The 16726-nt window shown below is 45.1% G+C and overlaps 1 pseudogene; it reads right to left on the bottom strand.

Moving 5' to 3' along the window:
- Positions 1-221: 221 nt before the first annotated feature.
- Positions 222-16726, bottom strand: part of LOC123489296 — a 28154-nt pseudogene continuing 11649 nt past the window's right edge.

The raw sequence follows: 16726 nt of genomic DNA on the forward strand, positions 1-16726 counted from the left end.
GGTTGATTTCAATAAATCTATTTCATATAAGAAATGTCTGTATACAAAAAAAGACAAACAAACAAATATAAAGAGAGAGGCAAGTCTGTAAATGTGTTTGTTTGTGACATTTATGTAATAAGATGCATCCCAAATGGCACTCTATTCCCTATATAGTGCACTACTTTGGACCAGGGCTAATAGGGCTCTGATTAAAAGTATTGCACTATATAGGGAATAGGGTTCCATTTAGGACGTAACCAAATTCTAACACTACCAATATTAATAAAATGTATTTTTCAGAACCTTTTATAACGAAATACTGTAATAAGATCTTTTTACAACTCTTTTACAATATACACAACACATTCAACATTGGAACTTTCCAATACAGAATCTCTTTAAACGACTTGTCCTCTCATTTGGTTTTCGTATCAATGCTCATGAGTCTGAGTATGACCAAGTCAATCATCATTGAATATGTTTTCAGTGCGATAGATCAGTGGTTCTCAAACCTCTCCTGGGGACCCGCAGCTGTTCCATGCATTTGATCTATTCTAGAGCTAGCACAGCTGATTCAACTTGTCAACTAATCATCAAGCTCTTAACTAAGTGACTCAGGTGAGCTAGTTCAGGGCTACAACAGAATTGTGATTCTTCTGGGGGTCCCGAGTCGAGGTTTGAGAACCACTGTGATAGATGACCATGATGGAATCACTTGGGGCCCTGTAAGAGAGAAGGCCCATTGAAACAACCTTTCTCGTCACGTCAGGCACCGCTGCTCCCATTCCTCTGCCTCTTAGCATCGAGCAGCGAATACAGTTTGTTTAGCTCAATTCCATTTCAATTCAGGAAATAATCTAAACTTAAATGTACATTTTTCTCAATGCTTTTCAATGAGGAATGATGGATCTGGAATTTGTTTGTTTACTTCCTGAATTTAGTGAATTCATGCTATCTACTGCTGTATTCTGGAACTTAATTGAATGAGTGATTCCACACTGTAGCCGGTCAAGAAAATGCTTAGGTTGATTTGAGTGCCATTTAAATAAATGCACAACATCATTGTACGAAAAATGTATGCACTCATTAACTGTAAGTCGCTCTGGATAAGAGCGTCTGCTAAATGACGTAAATGTAAATGTAAACTTCTTGCAAGTTAAAATGCAGCATGAAAACAAACAAACACCAAAACAGTCATCCCTTCCTCCGATCTGCTCTCCCTCTTCATATTTAGATACCATTTGACCATAATATGGGATCTGTTTCACATATTCAATATCAATAACATGTAAGAGGACAACCTAAATACTATTTTATCAACACGTAGATCACCAAAACCAAAATGATAGGCCTAAATCAATTCCTCTTCATCTGCAGATGACACAACAAAACATAGAACATTTGTAATCTACCTCACAATAAGTCCAGATGTCCTGGTCCTTCAATCAATCAATCAATCAATGTCTCATTGTTCTTCATAATGAATATTAATATTAATCTCCATATCAATCCTTCTCCATCCTTTCAATACCCACATTCACTTTCTCTCCTTTAACAAGTTATACTGTATTGAAATGCAGTACTGTAGCTATGACAGACGTAAAACAAGTCTTTGACCGAAACAGTATTTTGTACACCCATAAAGAAAAACAATGAAATTCACAGTAGTGAAGAAATTGGCGCTCTCTCAACCAACCATAGCCTTCATAAAAAATGTGCAACAACATGAGAAGATGCATTTAGTTTCCACTGAGCTGTGTGCCAGTGGGGAACTACTGTCAGAGAGTGCAGAGAGACACTATCCTGAGCTCTTTCACTGAGTACTGAGTCCGTCATACACAAATGAAATGGAGAGAATGTTACATAGAAAACAAAGTCGTAACAACCACAGTTCACTTGAATTCTTCTTCTGCTTCTCCTCCTCTTCGCTCTGTTTATTTTTTTATGCCCCCCCCCCCCTCTCTTGTCCTGACAAAATGGTCCCGTGGTTTCTCTTTGCCCTGACACCCCCTCCTCACCCACCCCTGCTCCCCCTCTCAGAGGTAGAACCCAGTAGTCTGTAGGTTCAGGAGGGTGGGCAGGGTCTGTAGGGCTTCAGGGTGGGGGTGGAGACTGTCGCTGGCTGTCTGGCCGTTCACATTGGGCAGTAGACAGCTCCCTGTGTAGGCCACCTTGGTGTTGTTGTCGGATGCAGCCGTTCTCCATCTAAACACAGAACAACAATCAAATATAATTAGAGCTGTATGCATATGATAGAACACAACCCCGCCCTTCTCCCCCCCCAAAAACAAACAAACTATAACCACTACACTGGGCTCTGTTCTATGGCGTGGTGAGGTCATTAACACTAATCACTTAACCTTTTACAGCACTGGGCTAAATCAGAGTCACACAGAGTGATTATTGGCAGTCTTAAACAAATCTGCTTTGAAACAAAAGTATACACCTCACACACATAGATATGGGCTTAAACAAAAGAAGACACCTGTACCATGTCAGATATAGAGTTGGATGTATTACATTTTGAGTTTGCATCCCAATATTACACTTTATATACATCACAGAAGACTGAAATATAGCAAAACCATTTGACATAAAAACAACAGATTTTCTGTGTAAATACATATTGTTTATTCATTATTCATTATGAAAAATATGAATAACATTCCACACATGAGGCCACTAGGTCATTTGACTGCAGGAAAGGGCTACTGCAGGTCAGGTCAGCCAGAGAGCAGAGTGGAGCAGAGTGCCCACACACACACACACTCTTGGCAGTGGACAGCAGAGGCTGGGTGGGGTGGACTGGGGGCCCGCAGTCATCAGGGCAGAGAGCACATTACATCACATGGAGAAGGAGCTAAGCCACGTACTGCACCAGGGTAGGATTACTATAGGACCAGGCTACTAACTAAACCTCACCCACAGACAGGGCCTGTAAGACACAAGATAGAGTAGCTAATTGTAGCTTGTAGTAGTTGCTAATACACATGCTAACTACAATAGCTCATTGAAAAAGTAGCTTATCCGCCACACCAACTGAGTACTGGCACCTGTACACGCACTGAGATCCACTCTTTATGCTCCATAGGTGTGAGTATGTACTTTGTGGCTTCCCTGTATGAGGGAATCCCCTGTGTGTGTGGGGACAGAGTGTCTGTTGTGACAGCTCCTACCATCGGCCTAATTGTAATCCTGCTTAGTGGGCCCTAACTGGATAAGCTAGGCATCATCCATGTAGAAATCCTAATAGGGCCACCTTATATAGGCCCCCCATAGGGGCAGGTCAGCAGGACACTGAGCACCTGCAGCAGGACAAAACCAGCCAGGTTAAGGTAGGCCAAACTCAACTAATCTCTAATTCTCTCACCCCCCCCCCCGGGGAAACAGCACCACCTGTGGTGGGATGTGACACACCACGCATGTAGGCACACACACACACACAACCCTTCCACACGTTCTTCTGCGCCTGTATGTATTAGGTAATGATGATGGGCAAATTGTAGGTCAGGACAGCTCATGCTTGACTGGCCAGCTTGGCTCTATGTTCCTCTGAGGCGTGGTCGCTGACCCTGAAGGAAAACACAGGAAAGGCGGAGTGGGATGGAGGCATGAATGGCCGCCGGTCCGGTTATTTGTGGGACTGAACCTTATTCTATTCATTACCGTTCCTCACCATCAGCATTTTCTCGCTTTCGCTTTCTCTCTCTATCTCTGTCTCTCTCTCTCTCTCTCTGTCTCTCTCTGTCTCTCTCTCTCTCTCAACAAAGAGACCAACCAACTCTATCGTTCGTTACCCTTCATGGATCTTGAAACATCAATTCAGCACAACAAACAACAAGGAGAGAAAGATGGTGTCCAGCATGCAGAATGGACTGGGTACTGTACTAATGAGCAGAGTTCTATAGTCCAGTTTTTCTTGCCCTGAGGCCTTGTTTTGACTGACTGGGCCCCTTGTTACCCTCCCTGGCACGACTACTGTACTGGATACAGTTACAAATGCACGGAGGCACGCGTGGGTCCGAATCTCATCTTTGTCGCCAAATGTACGGAGGCTTGTTGTGCAATTAAACATGTTATCAACTAGTACAAACTTGTGTGACACTCCCACATCCGTGCACGCACACCGCGTGTGATACACTCTTAAAGCAACATCATTCAATACTCAACTGAGCTAGAACCCGACATTACTGAACACAACATATACTGTAACTGTATTGTACTGTACCGTATGTAAAACCCTGAAGCAGCAGCCATGGAAGTGGAATAGCCTACTGTTCTCTCTCACGCCTACACTAGTTCACTTCTAGTCAGTGTCCTGATCTGAAGTCATGCTTACATTATCAGCTTTGAACAGATTGTAAGGTGGGCCTGCAGACCAGAGCTGCTTTATTCACAATCACATTGCAGTAGGATCAGACCAGGCATTTAGGTCAAGGCTATCAGTAGCACATGTTGTGCTGCCTGCAGGGAAACAACTCTGGTAGGAGAAGGTATTCCTACTGCAATCGATGCTTAAGTTGACAGAATCATTTCAACAGTTGACAGATCAAAGCTTGGCTGTGGAGACTACTACGCCATGTGAGACCTACTTTCCTCTCCATTAATAGATTCTCCACTGCCGTGACCCTTGCTCTCCACTCATCTGTTTACATTGCATGTCTGTTCACATCAACATATCTTGCATTGAACTATAAAGCAGCAGCCCAAACAAGCCAGAGGCTGGGCTTCCCATGCTATATCAGTGCCTTTACAGAGAATCAGCGCTTTCATGACATAGAAATAGCGCTTCTAATACTGGGTTGTCAATTACCATTAACAAGACAGTCCCACAAACAACACAACACAAGACAAATAACATAGTCACAGAAATTCACCAAATATTATACAAGAAAATTACATTAGGTTTATTATCTATCTATGAGCATCTTACTTTATTCTTTGACTCTTACCTTGCAGCAAGTGGCATCTTGGGAAGCGGGGCTGTTCAAAATGCCATAGGCGTCCAGAGTAGGCATGGTGTGATGAGGCTGTGATAGTCCCAGGATGTAATCTAAGGAGTTCTGTGTGGTGGGGCACTGGTGGGGGAAGTAGGTGGATGGGACCTGTGGATGATGTTGTTTGTGATGCTCCAGATGGTCTGAGGGGGTAGCAGTCACCCCTCCTTGTCCCTGGTAGTGATCTATGCCCCCTACTGTACCCCTGTTCATGACCAGGCCCACGGTAGTCGAATCACCCATACCGTAATCCATGTGAGTGACCTCCCCTCCTGTAGTGTGTGAGAGGGTGTCCCCGTGCCCGTTGGGGTAGGAGACGGTGCAGGCTCCGTTAGCTCCATTAGTTGTCAGTCCCATCTGGTCGTTGTAGCCGTAACTCTGCCAATGGGGATCAGGGCGCACCCCGTTGAGAGTAGCACTGCCGCAGCTACTAGCCTTCTGCTGTTTGAAATGGCACTGAGACTGAGACTGAAGCTGGACCTGTAGGTGCTGGTTCTGCTGCTGCCACTGCTGCTGGCTCTGATGATGGATGTTGTTCTGGTGCTGGTGGTGTTTGAGCTGCCCGGCCACGTGAGGCCCCAGCTGGGATGTCTTACCGTTGACCAGGGGGTGAAGGCTGTGGCAGTGGTCATCTAGCCCTGCATGCGTAAGCTGCTGCTGGGGAAGCCAGTGACCATTATGGACCACGGTTAGGGAGTTTGTGTGCTGCAGTGTGTCTGGCTGGCTTGGCGTGGGGACATCCGTTTGTGTTGGGGGCCAGGGGTATTTTACCAGAACGGGCTTTACTAAGTTGAGGTGCTGCTGCATCTGCTGGGAGAGCTGCACTATGGGTGGCTGCTTTGGTAGTCTGTGAGGGGGTAGCTGAGCGGGTAATGTAGGTTGGGGGGCAGAAGGGTTAGTAGCCTGGGGGTGGAGGGTAGAGATATGCATAGTGGGGGTGGCTTGGGTATGAGGGTTAGTGATAAGGGCAGAATTAGGGATAGGGCCAGGGGGATGGGTTGTGGTTGAGGGTGAGGGTTGTGGTATGGACACGTGGCTGTCCCCACCCTGGCCCTCCTCTGTCCTGTTCTCCAGCGAGTCGTGGATGTAGGAGAGGATCTCGTTGTTGGTGAGCAGGTCGTTGAGCGAGGGGATGTAGTCTAGATCCATCTCCACTCTGATCATCCTCTCATCTAGCAGTAGCAGCTCCAGATCCTCCGCGTTCAGACCCAGGTTCTCCAGAGCAGAGAACAGCTCGCTGAAATGAAGACATTTATTTTATTTGACAAATTCAAAAAGATATAGAGTTGCCTCAGCCATGGGAGTACAACAATGCATACATAAAAAAACACTGGGAATTAAAAACTAATTATTATTAGAAGGGCAAAAGAATGGAAAGCTTGGGCAAGACTGACTGTACATTGGGCAGTCTAACGGCACTTTACACTCAATTCAATTGGAAAATACTTATAATATATATAATATTATATACAATATTTACAAATATACAATCACCTGTTAGAGCATGTGTCGTCCCCCTCCAGAGCTAGTGAGTCCAGGGTGGCGAGCAGCGGGTCGAAGCTGGACGGAGGCTCCCCATTGGGGCCGGTGGAGGTGGTGGTGACCCTGTTGGGCACGGTGCTCCAGCTCTCTCCCCCACCCCCAGCCAGAGGGCCACCGCTATAACCTCCACTGCTCTGCCCTTCCCCCTCGTCTCGCTCACTAAACAGACTACTGTGGAAGGACATCTTGGGCTCGACGGCTGGTTGGCACACGTACACGGACTCATCCTGCCTCATCAGCGCCCCGAGCAGGGAGCTGGGGTCCAGTCCACCGTTATCCTTCGACGAGTTCTTGTCCAGCTTGCCCTTCTTGGACTTGGTCTTGCCTTTAGCCTGGAGTGAGTCGGTGAGGCCATGGATGGGGTAGCTACTCTGGTGAGAAGGGCCTCGCCCGTGGCGAAGGTGAAGGGAGGTGCATGGGCAGCTTCCTCAGGTGCTCTCCTCCCTCCTCTTCCCTGGGAACGAGAGGATGGTGAGAATCAATCGGAACAGACTCTTAGTAGGATAAAACTCCAGCAAAGTTAAGGTTTCGTCTCGTTAAAGTTGGTGGCAGCTCAGTTGCTACTGGTTTTAGTGTTACAAAGCACTTCATTTTAACAGTGTACAGCAGCGGTTAAAAATGGGGTCGCAGGAGAATTTCCAAAATCCTGGTTTTAAAAAACACACACACCAAAAAATATCGTCTTTGTCTCTCAAAATCATTGTAATGTGCTTAACCTTAAAAATCAAAATGAAAATTATTCAAATGTAAAAGTTAAAATTCAACCAGAGAGCGCCCTTTGATAAGGCCGCTCTTGACCGTTGCACTTGAATCATTCCCACGGTGAATGGCTAAGCACTACGCTATGAAACCACACACTATTGCATAGACTTTGATATTACCGGCCGCAATTGATATGGTGAAAACAATGTGTGGGGAGGCAGAGGCACAGAAACTCACATCAATACCTTTGTCAGATAACACTGTGAAACTAAGAATTTACGCTATAACTAGCAATCAAGAGGAAACTCTGACTGAACGACTCAAAAACTCCACACCTTATGCTCTCCAAATGGACAGCTGTGAGGACCGAGATACCAATGCATTGACTTTTGTTCCCTACATGCGGGGGATGCTATTCACGAGGACATCTTGTTCTGTCTCACGATTCCCAAGCATGAAATGGCACAGGGGATGTTCAGTGAGCTGCATGGATATATTGACATAAAAAATAATCCATGGGATCGAATGGTGGGCTTTTGCACAGATGGGGCTCCATCTATCACGCATTCACTGGTCACTATGGAGGAGTTTTGGTTCCTGACACTAAGGGAATACAATGCCATCTCCCTCCGAGCATTAAAACTCATGGTACACTGATTCAGTGCTCTCGTCTGCATTAAAAACAAATATCGATCCAGGTTGGATGTGACAGGAGAGATGCAGTGCTCACTGCTGACCACGCCCCTTGACTTTGAGAAGCTCCGATGCGACATGCATCAAGCAAACCCATCTCATTAGTGGTGGTGAGATAAGAGAAATTATGTCAGACTAATTTGCAATGGACTGCCATAGCTCCAATTACAAAAGTTAACATTGGCTGTTAATTACATCTTTTTTTTCTCATATGGATAATTTTCAGATAACAAAATGGGGTCACGGCCCAAAAAAGTTTGGGAACCCCTGGTGTACAGTGTAATATTAATGTGATGAAATCTAATCTATTGTCCTCCTTCCTACTCACTGGGAACAAGAGGAGGAGTTTATCAGAACACTAGGGACTACTATGGACGACTATATGGACTAAAGTCCCTAACACTATGGACTAAACAGCTCTGACTGTATAGGATTACATATTACATTCACCTCATTGAAATCCTTCATACAAACAGACAAAGCAAAATCCCCAGTGACAAATCAACTCTAGTGTTAGATTTAAAACTCAGAAAGTGTTCAAAAAATGTAATTGGGTTTGGAGGGGTGAAGAGGCTGAAGCTGCACTTACACCAGGGGCCTCTGGGTGGCGATAATGTAGTCAGGCTTGCCGTTCTTGTAGACCAGCCTGGCGTTGGCTTGGACCCACTTCCAGCGGTTATCCTTAGTGAGCAGTCTGAACACCGTCAGCCCACTCTCTCCTGTCTTGATCACTGGAATCACATAAGACACTGAGTCAGGAGGATGTGTCAGAACCAATGACTGTATGGTCATAACTGAACATAGGCTATTATGCACATAGGAAACACAGTGCATATGTGCACCCATGCATGGAACCAACCCCTACACACTCATGTAGGCTTACAAAAGCAAGTCTGCAGAAATATGCTATTTGCACACATGCGAATGTACATGCCCCCATGCACGCAGGCACCATCACCTCTAAATGTACACACACACACACACACACACACTCCTTGATCCTTCTCCCAATTGGCCTATTGTTAGCTTTGCTGAGTGTGTTGTGGCGTAGAGCCCGTCTCAGCTGTGCAGCCTTCCGGAGTAGGTTCATTGTGGTGAATGGACACAGGTGTGAGGCACTGTAGACCCATTGTTTTACAGAGAGGCTTGCAGTAAAGCGATTTGCAGACACTGCAGATTTACACCCAATGTGTTCCCATGCAGTGCTACTGAAACTCTTATTATTTGGTCACTTTCAGTGGACACTGGTGGACTTTGGATCTTAATTCCATTCCTGATATGGATACGTGGCCCCAGTTCACCTTCCTATCCCCTCACCGCTCTGCTCTGCTCTCCGGTACTCTGCTCTGCTCTGGGTTTTGCACAATCTCCTCCATAATCTGGATTATGTGTAAACATATTCTCCACTCTAACCAACCATGTGCCACACAGAGACACATAGATGGGTTGGTTGTTTAGCAACAAAACTGACGCGTGCGCAACTGCTGGGCAAAACAGACAGGGTTGGCTTAAATTGCTGACAACATGTAAACTATATTTTGTTATCTCCCGAGTGTCGCAGCGGTCTAAGGCACTGCATCGCAGTGCTTGAGGTGTCACTACAGACCCGGGTTCGGTCACAGCCGGCCATGACCGGGAGACCCATGAGGCGGCGCACAATTGGCCCAGTGTCGTCCGGGTTAGGGGAGGGTTTGGCCAGCCAGGATTTCCTTGTCCCATCGCGCTCTAGTGGCTTCTTGTGGCGGGCCGGCGGTCTGCAAGCTGACTTCGGTCGCCAGCTGGATGGTGTTTCCTCCGACACATTGGTGCGGCTGGCTTCCGTGTTAAGCGAGCAGTGTGTCAAGAAGCAGTGCGGCTTGACAGGGTCGTGTTTCAGAGGACTCTCGACCTTCGCCTCTCCTGAGTCCGTAGGGGAGTTGCAGTGATGGGACAACACTGTAACTACCAATTGGATATCATGACATTGGGGAGAAAAAGGGGTAAAAGTACAACAACAACAAAAAAACTATATTTTGTTTCATTTGCACAATGAGCACTTGTCTGTCAAATATATCGTTAGAGTTGTTGATTAGCTAGCTAGCGAATGTTTGCTGTATTAGAATTGACATGAAATCAGTCAAAACACCTCAAAACAAGACATGGTATCAACAAGATAAAACTAGCTGAAACAAGCCACCTACGATTCCCCACATGGCAGCTTTTAGTCATTGTTGCAAGCTATCAGAATCATAAAAACGCATGGCTTCCGGCCACATCGATGCGCGCGCATCATTTTTGTGACGTTGTCAACCAACCTCATCTATAGGGTTTGTCCCAATAATCCCTCCTCCCTACTGAAGTGTGCACTGGTTCACTACTCTCTACAAATGTAAAAGCATTGGATTTGTATTGGCAGGGGCTAGAGGGAGTTTCCATATACCAGTCATTTCCTTTCAAATCCATGAAGGGAAGTGAACAAGTGTACACTTTGGGAGAAAGGAGAGACTATTAGGATGCAACCAGAGACTTCCACTAGCTCTCTGACAGTTTGCCAATCAAAGCTCTGCCTACACGTTCTTTAGAGACACCAACCTACTACCCTGGACTACTTTCTATAAGCAATGAAAGGTTGAGAGTCAATAGTTTGAAAAGGCAGCATATACTGTCCTGAAATAACTATCTGTCCAACAATGAATGCTGGATTTTTGTTGTTGATATTAATAACATCATGCTTGTCTTTGCGCTCACTAGCTTATTTTAACACTTTCATTAGGCAAATTGTCCACTCTAGCGTTTAAACTCAGAGTCAGAAAGTCGGGGATGATATTGGCCAATAACAATAATGTGAATAACATCATGCTTGTCTTTGAGCTCACTAGCGTATTTTAACACTTTCAATAAGCAAATTGTCCCCTCCAGTATGGCTCTCGCATGGCTCTCAAGCTTCTCTTTAAGCTTGATTTGGTATGTACTATAAAGTCAGAGAGATGGAAGGGGAAGTGATATTGTAAACTTAGAGAGATGGGGGAGTTATATTTGCCTTCAACCACTGAGCTGTAAAGAGCAGTATGGAGTGCATGGAGAGTAGTGATGCTGAACGTTCCATGGTTAGAACAGGGTCATTGTGTTTACATGCTACTGTAAGTAGGACACTGTTACTGCTGAACGATTGTGTTCTCTCTCTCTCTCTCTCTCTCTCTCTCTCTCTCACTCTCTCTCTCTCTCTCTCACTCTCTCTCTCTCACTCAACAAACAACAGAGGAGAGTGTGTGGTGTCAGTCTGCCACTGAGATAATATTTCTAACCCATATGTAGTTAGCTTACTGCACAGAAATATAATTATATAGCTCTATGTAGTACACACTAAGTATGTGGACACCCCTTCAAATTAGTGGATTTGGCTATTTCAGCCACACCCATTGCTGACAGGTGTATAAAATCAAACACCGCCATGCAATCTCCATAGACAAACATTAGCAGTAGAATGGCCCATACTGAAGAGCTCAGTGACTTTCAACGTGGCACCGTCATAGGATGCCACCTTTCCAACAAGTCAGTTTATCAAATTTCGGCCCTGCTAGAGCTGCCCCGGTCAACTGTAAGTGCTGTTATTGTGAAGTGGAAACGCCTAGGAGCAAAACAACTCACTACCGAGTTCCAAACTTTTCCAAACTGCCTCTGGAAGCAACGTCAGCACAATAACTGTTAGTCTGGAGTGTTGTTAAGCTCGCTGCCGTTGGACTTTGGAGCAGTGGAAACGCGTTCTCTGGAGTGATGAATCACGCTTCACCAGCTGGCAGTGCAACAGATGAATCTGGGTTTGGCGGATGCCAGGAGAACGCTAACCGCCCCAATGCATAGTGACAACTGTATTTGTATTTGTATTTATTATGGATCCCCATTAGCTGCCAAGGCAGCAGCTACTCTTCCTGGGTTCCGCCAAAATTAAGGCAGTTACACATTTTTTAAAACTTTATAATACATTTCACAACATATTAATTGTGTGCCCTCAGGCCCCTACTCTACTACCACATACAGTTGAAGTCGGAAGTTTACATACACCTTAGCCAAATACATTTAAACTCTGTTTTTCACAATTCCTGACATTTAATCCTAGTAAAAATTCCCTGTCTTAGGTCAGTTAGGATCACCACTTTATTTTAAGAATGTGAAATGTCTGAATAATAGTAGAGAGAATGATTTATTTCAGCTTTTATTTCTTTCATCACATTCCCAGTGGGTCAGAAGTTTACATACACTCAATTAGTATTTGGTAGCATTGCCTTTAAATTGTTTAACTTGGGTGAAACGTTTTGGGTAGCCTTCCACAAACTTCCCACAATAAGTTGGGTGAATTTTGGCCCATTCCTCCTGACAGAGCTGGTGTAACTGAGTCAGGTTTGTTGGCCTCCTTGCTCGCACATGCTTTTTCAGTTCTGGCCATAGGATTGAGGTCAGGGCTTTGTGATGGCCACTCCAATACCTTGACTTTGTTGTCCTTACTACTTTGGAAGTATGCTTGGGGTCATTGTCCATTTGGAAGACCCATTTGCGACCAAGCTTTAACTTCCTGACTGATGTCTTGATATGTTGCTTCAATATATCCACATACATTTCCTTCCTCATGATGCCATCTATTTTGTGAAGTGCACCAGTCCCTCCTGCAGAAAAGCACCCCCACAGCATGATGCTGCCACCCCCGTGCGTCACGGTTGGGATGGTGTTCTTCGGCTTGCAAGCAGCCCCCTTTTTCCTCCAAACATAACGATGTTCATTATGGCCAAACAATTATATTTATGTTTCATCAGACCAGAGGACATTTCTCCAAAAAGTACGATCTTTGTCCCCATGTGCAGTTGAAAACCGTAGTCTGGCTTTTTTATGGCGGTTTTGGAGCAGTGGCTTCTTCCTTGCTGAGCGGCCTTTCAGGTTATGTCGATATAGGACTCCTTTTACTGTGGTGGATATAGATACTTTTGTACCTGTTTCCTCCAGTATCTTCACAAAGTCCTTTGCTGTTGTTCTGGATTGAATTGCACTTTTCGCACCAAAGTACGTTCATCTTTAGGAGATAGAACGTGTCTCCTTCCTGAGCGGTATGATGGATGCGTGGTCCCATGGTGTTTATACTTGTGTACTATTGTTTGTACAGATGAACGTGGTACCTTCAGGCGTTTGGAAATTGCTCCCAAGGATGAACCAGACTTGTGGAGGTCTACAATTTGTTTTCTGTGGTCTTGGCTGATTTATTTTGATTTTCCCATGATGTCAAGTAAAGAGGCACTGAGTTTGAAGGTAGGCCTTGAAATACATCCACTGGTACACCTCCAATTGACTCAAATTATGTCAATTAGTCTATCAGAAGCTTCTAAAGCCATGACATAATTTTCTGGAATTTTCCAAGCTGTTTAAAGGCACAGTCAACTTAGTGTATGTAAACTTCTGATACACTGGAATTGTGATACAGTGAATACCCCACAAGACATGCCACCAGAGTCCAGAACAAACTATGGGAGGGGCACAGTACTACATAGAGCCATGACTACATGGAACTCTATTCCACATCAAGTAACTCATGCAAGCAGTAAAATTAGATTTAAAAAACTGATAAAAATACACCTTATGGAACAGTGGGGACTGTGAAGCAACGCAAACAGACACAGACACATGCATACAAACACACGATAACATACGCTCTATACACACACGTACACATGGATTGTTGGAAAATGTACTTGTGTAAACAATTGTTGGAAAATGTACTTGTGTCATGCACAAGTAGATGTCCTAACCGACTTGTCAAAACTATAGTTTGTTAACAAGAAATGTGTGGTGTGGTTGAAAAACTGGTTTTAATGACTCCAACCTAAGTGTATGTAAACTTACGACTTCAAATGTATGTACAACACAAAATCCATGTGTACGTGTGTGTATAGTGCGTATGTTATCGTGTGTTTGTATGCATGTGTCTGTGTCTGTTTGCGTTGCTTCACAGTCCCCACTGTTCCATAAGGTGTATTTTTATCAGTTTTTTAAATCTAATTTTACTGCTTGCATGAGTTACTTGATGTGGAATAGAGTTCCATGTAGTCATGGCTCTATGTAGTACTGTGCCCCTCCCATAGTTTGTTCTGGACTCTGGTGGCATGTCTTGTGGGGTATGCATGAGTGTCCGAGCTGTGTGCCAGTAGTTCAAATAGACAGCTTCAACAGGTCAATAACTCTCACAAATACAAGTAGTGATGAAGTCAATCTCTCCTCCACTTTGAGCCAGGAGAGATTGACATACATATTATTAATTTGTACATCCAAGGGCCAGCCGTGCTGCCCTGTTCTGAGCCAATTGTACAGTTTGGTGGAGGGGAAATAATGGTATAATGGTCTGGGGCTGTTTTTCATGGTTCGGGCTAGGCCCCTTAGTTCCAGTAGAGGGAAATCTTAAGTCTACAGCATACAATGACATTCTAGACGATTCTGTGCTTCCAACTTTGTGGCATCAATTTGGGGAAGGCCCTTTCCTGTTTCAGCATGACAATGTCCCCATACACAAAGCGAGGTCCATACAGAAATGGTTTGTTGAGCCCTGAACTCAAATCCATCGAACACCTTTGGGATGAATTGGAACGTCGACGAAGAGTGGAGGCTGTTATAGTAAAAAAGGGGGGACCAACTCCATATTAATGCTTATGATTTTAGAATGAGATGTTTGACGAGCAGGTGTCCACATACTTTTGTAGATTCCAAGATGGCGTAGCTGTGCGGTCGTGTTTTTGTGTCCTTGTGTAAATAGGCCGTTTTCTTTTGTTTTTTGTCTATTTTGTATATATTTCTCAATTTTACTTTTCATTCTTTAACTAAATATACTTTCCTGCAACCCGCCTCACCCAACGTGGAAAGGATTTTATTATTTCTTTATAACTTTTATCAAGAACCTTAAGCTGAAACTAGTCTAGCTGCAACCGAATGGCTACTTGCTATTAGCCACCGTTGTCAGTGGCCTGCACTACCCACCAGCCAGCTCTAGCTCTAGCCTGGACAATTTGTCGGCCAGTCTGCACAGCGTGCTATCGACCCAGAGCATTTCAGATTTTCTGCCGGAATCACTGGACCCTAGCGCCGGATCATCGCAACCAGCTAGCTGCAACCAAATGGCTGTTGTCGTTGGCTAATTACCATTGCCCCTTAGCAAGCACCAGTTAGCCTTGAGCTAGCCTCGAGCCAGGCCCATCTCCCGGCTATCTACCTCTCTGTCAACCGGACGGGACCTCCTAGTGTTGACACGGAGCCCCGCCGATCCAACACGACTGGTTTGCTGACGAAATCATCTGATGTGGTTTCAACAGGCTTCCCGTTACGACGTCGACCACGAAGATCCATCTGCTAGACCCGGCCCACTAGCACACGCAAGCCGGGCCTCTTGCTCGCCAGTGCTGTAGCAGTCCCCGAACTACCTCCGAAGTCTCCTATTGCTGTTCACCGGACCTTATGATAACTCAACTATACAGCTGATGCCTGCTGGACTGTTCCTTTATACGATACCGCATCCTGTTTATGTTTAGCCTCAGCCCAAACTGTGTCGTCATTACCAGCTGTTGTCTTAGCTCTCTAGAATAACACCTGTGATTGCTTTATGCCTCTCTCCCATGTCAATATGCCTTGCTTATTGCTGTTTTGGTTATTTCTTATTGTACTATTTCACTGTAGAGCCCCCAGCCCAGCTCAACCTGCCTTAGACACCTCCTTTGTCCCACCCCCCATACACGGGGAGACCGACTCAATCGGTGCCTCCAGTGATGCTATCTCTTTCATCGTTACCCAACGCTTAGATTTACCTCCACTGTACTCATATCCTTCCATATCCTTGTCTGTACATAATGCCCTGAATCTATTCTACAACGCCCGTAAAACTTTTTTTCTCTGTACCCACCGCACTAGAAGACCAGTTTTTAAAGCCTTTAGCCGTATCCTTATTCTACTCCTCCTCTGTTCCTCTGGTGATGTAGAGGTTAACCCAGGCCCTGTAGCCCCCAGTATCACTCCTACTCCCCAGGCGTTATCATTTGTTGACTTCTGTAACCGTAAAAGCCTTGGTTTCTTGCACGTTAACATCAGAAGCCTCCTCCCTAAGTTTGAGTTATTCACTGCGTTAGCACACTCCGCCAACCCTGATGTTCTAGCAGTGTCTGAATCCTGGCTTAGGAAGGCCACCACAAATTCAGAAATGTCCATCCCCAACTACAACATTTTCCGTCTCGATAGAACTGACAAAGGGGGTGGGGTTGCAATCTACTGTAGAGATAGCCTGAAGAGCTCTATCATACTATCCAGGTCTGTGCCCAAACAGTTTGAGCTTCTACTTCAAAAAATCCACCTTTCCAGAAATAAGTCTCTCACTGTTGCCGCTTGCTACAGACCCCCCTCAGCCCCGAGCTGTGTCCTGGACACCATATGTGAACTGATTGCCCCCCATCTATCTTCAGAGTTCGTACTGCTTGGTGACCTAAACTGGGATATGCTTAACACCCCGGCCAACCTACAATCTAAACTAGATGCCCTCAATCTCAACAAATTATCAACAAACCTACCAGGTACAACCCAAAATCTGTAAACATGAGCACGCTCATAGATATCATCCTGACAAATTTACCCTCTAAATACACCTCCGCTGTCTTCAACCAGGATCTCAGCGATCACTGCCTTATTGCCTGCGTCCGTAATGGGTCCGCGGTCAAACGACCACCCCTCATCATTGTCAAACGCTCCCTAAAACACTTTAGCGAGTAGACTTTCTAATTGACCTAGCCAGGGTATCCTGGATGGATATTGACCTC

The sequence above is a fragment of the Coregonus clupeaformis genome, unplaced genomic scaffold (genome assembly GCF_020615455.1).
Source record: "Coregonus clupeaformis isolate EN_2021a unplaced genomic scaffold, ASM2061545v1 scaf2984, whole genome shotgun sequence".
Lineage (NCBI taxonomy): Eukaryota > Metazoa > Chordata > Actinopteri > Salmoniformes > Salmonidae > Coregonus > Coregonus clupeaformis.